This window comes from Pygocentrus nattereri, chromosome 12 (genome assembly GCF_015220715.1).
Source record: "Pygocentrus nattereri isolate fPygNat1 chromosome 12, fPygNat1.pri, whole genome shotgun sequence".
In the NCBI taxonomy this organism is placed as follows: Eukaryota; Metazoa; Chordata; class Actinopteri; order Characiformes; family Serrasalmidae; genus Pygocentrus; species Pygocentrus nattereri.
In genome coordinates, this window is record NC_051222.1 from 32,073,503 (window position 1) to 32,082,964 (window position 9,462).

Here is a 9,462-nt window from a genome sequence, read left to right on the forward strand (position 1 = left end):
GAGAGTCCTGTAAACACCACATATACTAACACTATTATATCAGCCACGTCGTCCTTCACTCTACTTTTCTACTCCTTCGCTCTGATTTTTGTTTTTGAATTTCTGTATTTCAAGTATTTGTTGAAAAACATGTTTCAGGCACTAGTTTAAGTTCAGTCATCTACTGCTGGATCATGAGTAAATAACAGCTGTGCTCTCCTACGTTATAGATTGTACTAAGCTGAAGTGTCTAGGGGAAGTGAGTATGAAGTGAATTGGGACAGGGCCAGCTTTAAAGCAGGAGCGCTGTAAGGCATGTTGAAGCAGTGCCGCCTCTACAGAGTCAACAATACATTCTTGGCTTTGAGAGAGATTGAGGGGAAACACGGCTTACATGCAACCAGATGAACTTAGTCTTTGCTTTTTGCTTTCAGTTCCTCCAGATCAAGACCAAGCTCATCCGACTCTCATCTTCTTTACTTTAAGTTCCTTTCAGTTCCTCACAGCACGTGTACAAATGCAGAACCAAATATCAGAAAAACAGGTTTTAAATGCTGACCTTGTTATTTAGTTCAGCTTCTACAGACATTTTCCTGCACTCACAGCTAAAAGTGTGATATTTTCATCTCCAGTTCTGGATCAGACAGGAATGCAGAACTCAGAGGAGCCTCTGTTTATGGAAATTGGTCATCATTGTAAATCAAGACTCCTTTGAGAGGAGATCAGAGACCAGAGAACCGTCATAGATCTTCATCACACAGTCAGCTGTATTAGATCATGGGTATGAGAGCCTCAGGGTGGAATCCTGAAACTTCAGCCCCAGTAAAACTACACAAACACCAACTGCATCACTGGATGGTTAAATCCTCTAATCATTAAAGTTCTGAACTGTGTTGCTCATTCAGATCCTGCATTTCTCAGTTTTCAGTTGACAGCACTTCATGGATAGAATGTTTCAGAAAGACTGAGACTGAAATACTAAACACTGTCATGTTGTCTGAAGCAGTGTTGGTCTGTGTACAGCTGGTCTGATGAGACTCAGGTAATGAACAGTTTGTCTAATGTACTTACTGGAATGTTCCACTGGAGCTGTTTCTCTGCTCAGCTCTGGCTCTTCTTGTGTTTGTTCAGTGTGTTACAGATTCATTTGAGATCTTTAAGAGCCTGAACACAATTCAACCCCAGTTTGCTTCTCCTAGACACTTCCACTCGAACAATCCAAGTGACAGGGGTGATCAAACTGCTCAGTCTTTCATTGTCATGCCCTGTTCTGTCATTCTTTCTCTTTTTAGTTATTCTTTCCATTATGTGTTCATTTAGGAAAATGTCTTTATTCAGTAAAACAGCAAAGCAGGCGTCAGTTTAGTGATCTGATGTTTGATCATTTCATAATAACAGCGGTGCTCTCCTGCATTATGGACTGTTCCACATTGAAGTGGGTAGGGGAAGTGAGTACGGAGTGAACTGGGAGAGGACCTAGTCTGAATAAGGAAGGCTGTAAGGCAGGTTGAAGCAGGTCTACACCTACAGAGCTCAAGCCAACATGCAGAGATCCTCACAGCAAGATCAGAAACACAGAAACAAAGACCAGAACCTGCAGATGAAAAATGCTGAACATGATTTAATTCATTTTCCTGCAAACACATTTCAATTTTTACCCCTAAGATGTGATATTTAATAACTCCAGTTCCTAATCAAAGTAAAGAGAAGAAAGTCTCCATGACTTCTGTAGAACTTTTCTATCTGCATCATTAACTCTTTTCATTTTCTAGTTATTTTTAGTGTGAATAAATGTGGAATACCTTCACATGATTTCTCTTCTAGATCAGACAGTTCAAGTATAACTACATATCTATAAGGAATTAATGCATATAACGAAAAATAAATGTTTCTCATAAATATGATAAATTAAAAATATTTGATGATGGACAGGTTTCCAAACTAAAAGTCCTCTAAGTCTTATTTTATGAGGGTTTACTGTCTTGTACTTACCAGAATATTTCACTGGAGTGGTTTCCATGATCAGTTCTTGCTTTTCTTGTTTGTTTTTTTGTTCAGCTTGATGTATATTTATATGAGATCTTCAGGGGCCTGAACAAAATTCAACCCCAACTGACTTCTGCTAGACACTTCCACTTGGGACAGTACAAGTTGCAGGGGTGAACAAACTGATTCATAATCATGTTATATTTGCTATTTGTTTGTTATTGGTTTTCTTTTGAAATTGTCTTCTAGTTTATTTCATCAGAGAAACATGCATTTGCAGAAAAGATGTCATTCCAGACATTTAATTTAGAGATCTGTTGTTCGATCATTCACAAATAACAGCTGTGCACCCCTTCATTATGGACTCTTCATAGCTAAAGTGTATAGGGGAAGTGAGAAGGATGAGAATTTGGGCAACATCCTAGTTTAAAGCGGGAAGTCTGTGAGGGTGAGTGTAGAAGTACCACACCTACCAAATGCAAACAAGCAACAGTCTGCTTGAGCAGGTTTTATCCTGAAAGCAAGCAAATGTACAATGAATTACTCTGCACTCTTAATTAAGGTGCCACAAAGGGTTTTTTGACTGATTCCATAAAAGACTGAGAAAAAAGCACTTTTTAAAAATGTGTGTGAGTGTGAAGAACCTTTTAATTCTGTAAAGAACCCTCTGCGGCACCTTTATTTTATTAAGTGTCATCCACAAAAGATGTACTACATCCTCATTGTGCTTCTCAAATCTCTTATAAAGTTACTAAAGTTCCTAAATCTCAATAAGAGCTGATTTGAAAAATCTACCCTCATAAGTCTTATATGCTGGGAGGAGTTGCTCTTACTCTCAGTGGAAAATTCCACTGGTACTGCTTCTCTGACCAGGTCTTGCTCTTCTGGTTTGTTTTTATGTGTTAGTACAGTGTGTTACAGATACAGTTAGGATCATTGAGAGCCTGAACCAAATTCAACCCCAACTTACTTCTCCTAGACACTTCCACTTGGAATAGCTCAAGCTGTAGGGGTGACCAAACTAATCTTTGAGTGTTTAAAGATCACAATGTTTATTTTGACATCATATTCCTTTTTCATTTCTTAGCCTGTGTTGTGGACAAACATGTGTCCAGAAAAAAATGTCTGTTAAGCTGTTAGTCTGAGTGATTGATGTTGGATCATGTAACAACATCAGCTGTTCTCTCCTGCTTTATGAACTGTTCCAGGTTGAAGTGTCTAGGGGAAGTCAGAAGGGTGTGAATTTGGGTGACGTCCTAGTTTGAAACAGGAAGCCTCTGAGGGAGGTTGTACCACACCTACCAAATGCCAACAAGCAACGAGTTCATGCCAGTAGTCTGTATTTCACTGTTTACAGTCATGAATGTGAAATATTACTTATATTCATCCTGGAGATAAATATACTTTGTGCTACTGTTGTTTTAATTCTTCCAGAGAACATCTGAACTCATCTGAGCTTCATTTTCTGAGCTTTCTGCTTCTTTCAGTTTCACCGTTATAGAATTTACAGCTAAACACGACAAAAGGGCATATTGTTTATTTCAGTGTTTACAGTGATTTTCCTGCATTTACAGTTTAAAGTGTGATATCTTTAACTCCAGGTCTGACTTAGACAGAACCACAGAACTCAGAAGAGCCCTGACTTGCAACGCTGAGCAAGTCAGACCAGAGAGCGATCACAGATCTTTAAAAACAAACTGAAGGGTACTAGATGGTGGGTGTGAGAGCCTCAGGGTGGAAGTCAGGTAACATCTTGCTGAGACCACAAACTGTACCAACAGGAACTGTTCATAATTATTAACTGACATACAGTATTTCATAACTGACTGACTCATACCTGCATGCGTCGTCTTATTGGGGTTTCTAGATATAAAACAGTCATTTTAAAAACATTTGTCCTCGTTGATCATTATCGCTGTAAATCTTTTAGCTTTTGATGGACAGAGAAATACAGATCTGCAATGAATAATCACCGTATACAGAAATTATGCCCCCTATTTTCTCACATAACTGAAAATAAAGGAAGTTTAAACTTTCTGTAATGAGCAAATCAAGATACTAGCAGCGTCCAGGCCCCTGTAAAGGTTTGGTGTTTGGATAACTGGCCGAATGAATGCATTTAATGAGGTGCTTCCCTTAAACACAGGAATGCATCTTTTTTTTTATTTTTTTTTTTATATATAACCCTACGTTTTGTCTAGTGTCCTTGAGTGTCGAGAAAGGCGCTTTTAAATTAAATTTTTTATTATTATTATTACATGACTAACGCTGTTACATACACTCACCGGCCACTTTATTAGGTACTTTTTACTTTGCTAGTAAGATGTTGGACCCCCTTTTGTCTTCAGAACTGCCTTAATACTTCATGGCACACTTTCAACAAGGTGTTGGAAACGTTCCTCAGAGATTTTGGTTGGTTATTTGAGTTCCTGTTGCCTTTCTATCATCTTCTATCATCATATTTCCTCTTTTCCGGACCGTTCTCTGTAAACCCTAGAGATGGTTCTGTGTGAAAATCCCAGTAGATCAGCAGTTTCTGAAATACTCAGACCAGCCTGTCTGGCACCAACAACCATGCCACGTTCAAAGTCACTTAAATCCCCTTTCTTCCCCGTTCTGATGCTCGGTCTGCACTTCAGCAAGTTGTCTTGACCACCTCTACATGCCTAAATGCACTGAGCTGCAGCCGTGTGATTGGCTGATTAGCTATTTGTGTTAACAAGCAACTGAAGTACCTAATAAAGTGGCCGGTGAGTGTACGTGTCTTGTTTGTTCTTGTTAGTTGAGTCAGATAAACAGACATTCAAGGTTTTAGACTGAGTGATCTGATGCTGGTTCAGTTAAAAATAACAGCTGTGCTTTCCTCTATTATTTAGTCTACTAGGTGAAGTGCCTAGGGGAAGTGAGTATGAACAGAACTTGGAGACGTCCCAGTTTAAAGCAGGAGGGCTATAAGGCAGATTGAAACAGAGTCACACCCAAGGAGCTCCCAGCTACAAGCAGAAAGATCGTTCCAGGTGATGGAGGTTTGTCTCATTTTCTACTATATTTGTGAATTGTTGTCTTATAGGCTCCCTATAGGCTCCTTATAGGCTAAAGGCTCCCTCAAGGGTTCATCTTCAGGACCTTTAGTTAGGGAACATAACTGTACCATATTCTTTTATTAAGCTATATGTTTTAAGCTGTATTTACTCTATACACCCTGTCCTGCCTCTAGGCCTTTGGCTTTAGTTTTCTGTTTTAAAATGTTAAATTATGGAAACATATCATTATGAACCTTTCCTTTGGTACTAACTGGCCGAATGAATGCATTTAATTAGGGACTTCCCTTAAGCACAGGAATACACGACTGGTGCTGTTGTAAGACGAAATCTTGTTGCTCTTCTTGTTTGTTCATGTTAGTTGAGATCCTGAACACAGTTCAACTCCAACTTACTTCACCTACACACCTCCACTCAGGAAAACCCAACATATAGGGGCGATCTAACTGCTCTTCCAAAGCAACAGTGTTTAATCATCATGTCATTTTTCATCTATTTTCTTCATGCATTTTAGAACAAGAGTAAAGTAAACAGACATTCAAGGTTTTAAACTAAGTGATCTGATGCTGGTTCAGTTAAAAATAACGGCTGTGCTTTCCTGCATTATGGACTCTACCAAGTTTAAGTGTCTAGGGGAAGTGAGTATGAACAGAATTTGGAGATGTCCCAGTTTAAAGCAGGAGGGCTATAAGGCAGATTGAAACAGAGTCACACCCAAGGAGCTCCCAGCTACAAGCAGAAAGACCGTTCCAGGTGACGGAGGTTTGTCTTATTTTCTACTATATTTGTGAATTGTTGTCTTTTAGACTCTAACAAGGGCTCCCTCAAGGGTTCATCTTCAGTACTGTTAGTTAGGGAACATAACTGTACCATATTCTTTTATTAAGCCATGTGTTTTAAGCTGTATTGACTCTATACACCCTGTCCTGCCTCTAGGCCTTTAGCTTTAGTGTTCTGTTCTAAAACATTACGTTATGAAAAGCTACGAATATGGACTGTTCCTTTGGTAAAGTCAGTGTGGTGTATCATTAGAACATATTTAAGCTACAGAACTGGACCTGAAGACCATTGTTGTACATTTTAAAGGTATATTTACACTGTTTCTAACATGATGAAGAGAAAACTGTAACTGTACCAAACCCATATTTTAGATGGTGCGCAGAAGACTGTTGCTTTGCCTTTTAAATACAGCCAGCAGGTTTACTGTGTGGTTTGAAACATCATTCAAAGACAGAATCATAGCCGGTTGCTTCTCTTAAGGCTTTACGTTTTAAACACCTTCTCACCAGTTGTAAATGGATACAAAAGTAACACAGACATATTTTTAAAGGCCAGAAACACATCATTTTATGTCTAGAACATCTAAATAGAAGTCAATAGCTTAAGCATATAAGAATAAACCAGACATGGAGATTACAGAATGGACTCATGTATGTAATATTCTGGACTTTCACATTGATCAAAAATCAGATCAGAAGAATTCATAAAGACATTTTGCTGCTGAGCTGCAAGATCTAAGTTAGTCTTCTTGTAGGACCCCTATAGATGCAGTACCCACCACCTCCCGCAGAGGGAAGCATAAGACCACCCAAACTTTTTCACTACCACCAGTAGTCTCTGTGCTGCAGCTGACATGTTAACGTTAGAAACAAGAACGCGTGCTTTCACATTCAGGCAGTGTATAATAGTAAAAGGTGGTGTATTGGTTTATGATGGTCTTGTTGTTAGATCCTGGTGTCAGTGCATACTCCTGATCAATGCACAATCCTGGGTTCATGACTATATCATGATCTGTGGGGTTCAGGCCTATGGTGCACATAAGGCCTTAGGGCTTGCGTCACACAGAGGCCTCAGCTTATGCTTGAGCGTTCATATGGTTAGTTGTAACTCATAGTGACAATGATATCTGATTAGCAATGTTCTAACATTATCTGTTGTTTAGGCTTCAGGTACCTGGATGTCATAAGTGTCCTTGGGGCCCTTGTCTAATTATAACCCTATTCATCCAATCATCTCTCTCTATTGTCTTATCACATGATCACGTGATGCTCATGCCATTTTATGTATGCCTCTCTTTTTCTTCTCAATGTATATATATATATATACTCTGCTATTCTGATCAAACAGGGAAAGCCTTCAGTACAAACTCGTCTCTGTGGTTATTTGAGTTTCCCCCAGCCGGCTGAAGGCTCAGGAGGACGGAGGGCTTCTTGCTTAAATTCACAGCTTTGGTATTGAGGTCAAACCATAGAACCTAAAACCATCATCATCAAATGGTTCTAACACTTGTGACAACAGGGAATTGGAGTAACCAGCTATATAGGACCACCATGGGACAATGATGGCTAGGTCTGGGGTTATGGATGTTATCAAATAATGAAGTCCACTGTAAGCCTGCATATCTACACAGTGTAAAGTTTTCGGGGGTGGTGTGGCCTGTGGTGGTGGGGCCCAATGTGATTCTTCTATTTCAATATATAAAAAACACTTTGTGGCACCTACATTTTATTAAATCCAACTTTCAAATGATTTTCTCTTTGTGCTTCTCAAATCTCTAATAAAGGAATTTTCTAGATCCAGTACATTGTGAAATCTTCTAAACATAATCTACCCTAATAAGTCTTCTGCTGTGAGGAATTACTCTGTTACTCAGTGGAAAATTCCACTGGTGCTGTTTCTCTGATCAGTTCTTGCTCTTCTGGTTCGTGTATTTGCATGTTTGTACAGCGTGTTGCAGATTCAAGATCTTCAAGAACCTGAACAGAATTCAGCCCCAGCTTCCTTCTCCTAGTCACTTCCGCTCAGAATAGTCTAAGCTGTAGGGGTGATCAAACTGCTCACTTAGTGCGGCATCCTTAAACGATCATGTAATTTGTTTCCACATCATATTACTTTATTTTTTGAGCTTCATGTGTTTTAGACAAACATGTTTCCATAAAAAATGTCTGTCAAGCTGTTAGTCTGAGTGATTGATGTTGGGTCATGTAACAACATCAGTTGTTCTCTCCTGCTATATGAACTGTTCCAGGTTGAAGTGTCTAGGGGAAGTGAGAAGGGTGTGAATTTCTGCGACGTCCTAGTTTGAAGCAGGAAGCCTCTGAGGGAGGTTGTACCACACCTACCAAATGCCAACAAGCAACGAGTTCCTTCCAGTAGTCTGTATTTCACTGTTTACAGTCATGAATGTGTGACACCCTTAAAGTGTGATCACATTTAAGTAATTATTTATTTCACATATATTTTATACATATGTTCTTTTGGGGTTTTTTTGTATGGGTTGTTGTACTGTAATGTGATGCCTCCAGTCCTGTAGAGGGAGCTGTGCCAGGGGACGGGCTCTAGACTGTGGCTTAGGTGGGCAACAGGAGAATGTTCTCAGATGAATCTGAGAGCTCAAGGGGAACACACTGTCTCATTGTGTCTTCTGTGTCCTGTTATCCAGGTGGGGAAATGTGTGGAAATTTGCAAGTATAAATGTTCACAAAGCACCATAATGAAGGTTGATGAGTGTGTGTGTGCTATTGAAGGTTGAACTGTGTGTAATATGAGCCGCTATGGCCTGGTGCATTGGCAGACGTTCTGCGCCGTTAGCATTAGCTACCGCGGCCCGCTAACCTGCTATTAGCCTTCCGCTAGCATTAGTTACCGTGGCCCGCTAACCTGCTATTAGCCTTCCGCTAGCATTAGCTACCGCGGCCCGCTAACCTCGCGTCTGGCCGACGCTGTTGGGTGCTATTAGCCTCCCGCTAGCATTAGCTACCGCGGCCCGTTAACCTCGAGTCTGGCCGACGCTATTGGGTGCTATTAGCCTCCCGCTAGCATTAGCTACCGCGGCCCGTTAACCTCGAGTCTGGCCGACGCTATTGGGTGCTGTTAGCCTCCCGCTAGCATTAGCTACCGCGGCCCGCTAACCTCGCGCCTGGCCGACGCTATTGGGTGCTATTAGCCTTCCGCTAGCATTAGCTACCGCGGCCCGCTAACCTCGCGTCTGGCCGACGCTGTTGGGTGCTATTAGCCTCCCGCTAGCATTAGCTACCGCGGCCCGCTAACCTCGCGCCTGGCCGACGCTATTGGGTGCTATTAGCCTTCCGCTAGCATTAGCTACCGCGGCCCGCTAACCTCGCGTTTGGCCGACGCTATTGTGTACGATTTCTCGCTCTGGCGCTCCCTCACTTTGCTCTGTAACTGCGTGTCTCCCTGTCGCTATCCCTTGGGTGCTCTCGCTAGCGTTAGCCACCGTGGCCTGTTAGCTATTGTGAGTCATTAGTCCCTCGTTAGCATTAGCTACCTCAGCCCTGTTCCCGCGCGCTTGGCCACCGCGAGTTTCTAACTCACTGCAGTAACTACATACTTGGCTGGCGCCATTTCACACATGTAATAAGCAGCATTAATTATTTTGGCCTTATAAACACCTTTAATCTATTGGTTGTACATAAGTAGGTAAGATAAATATGTG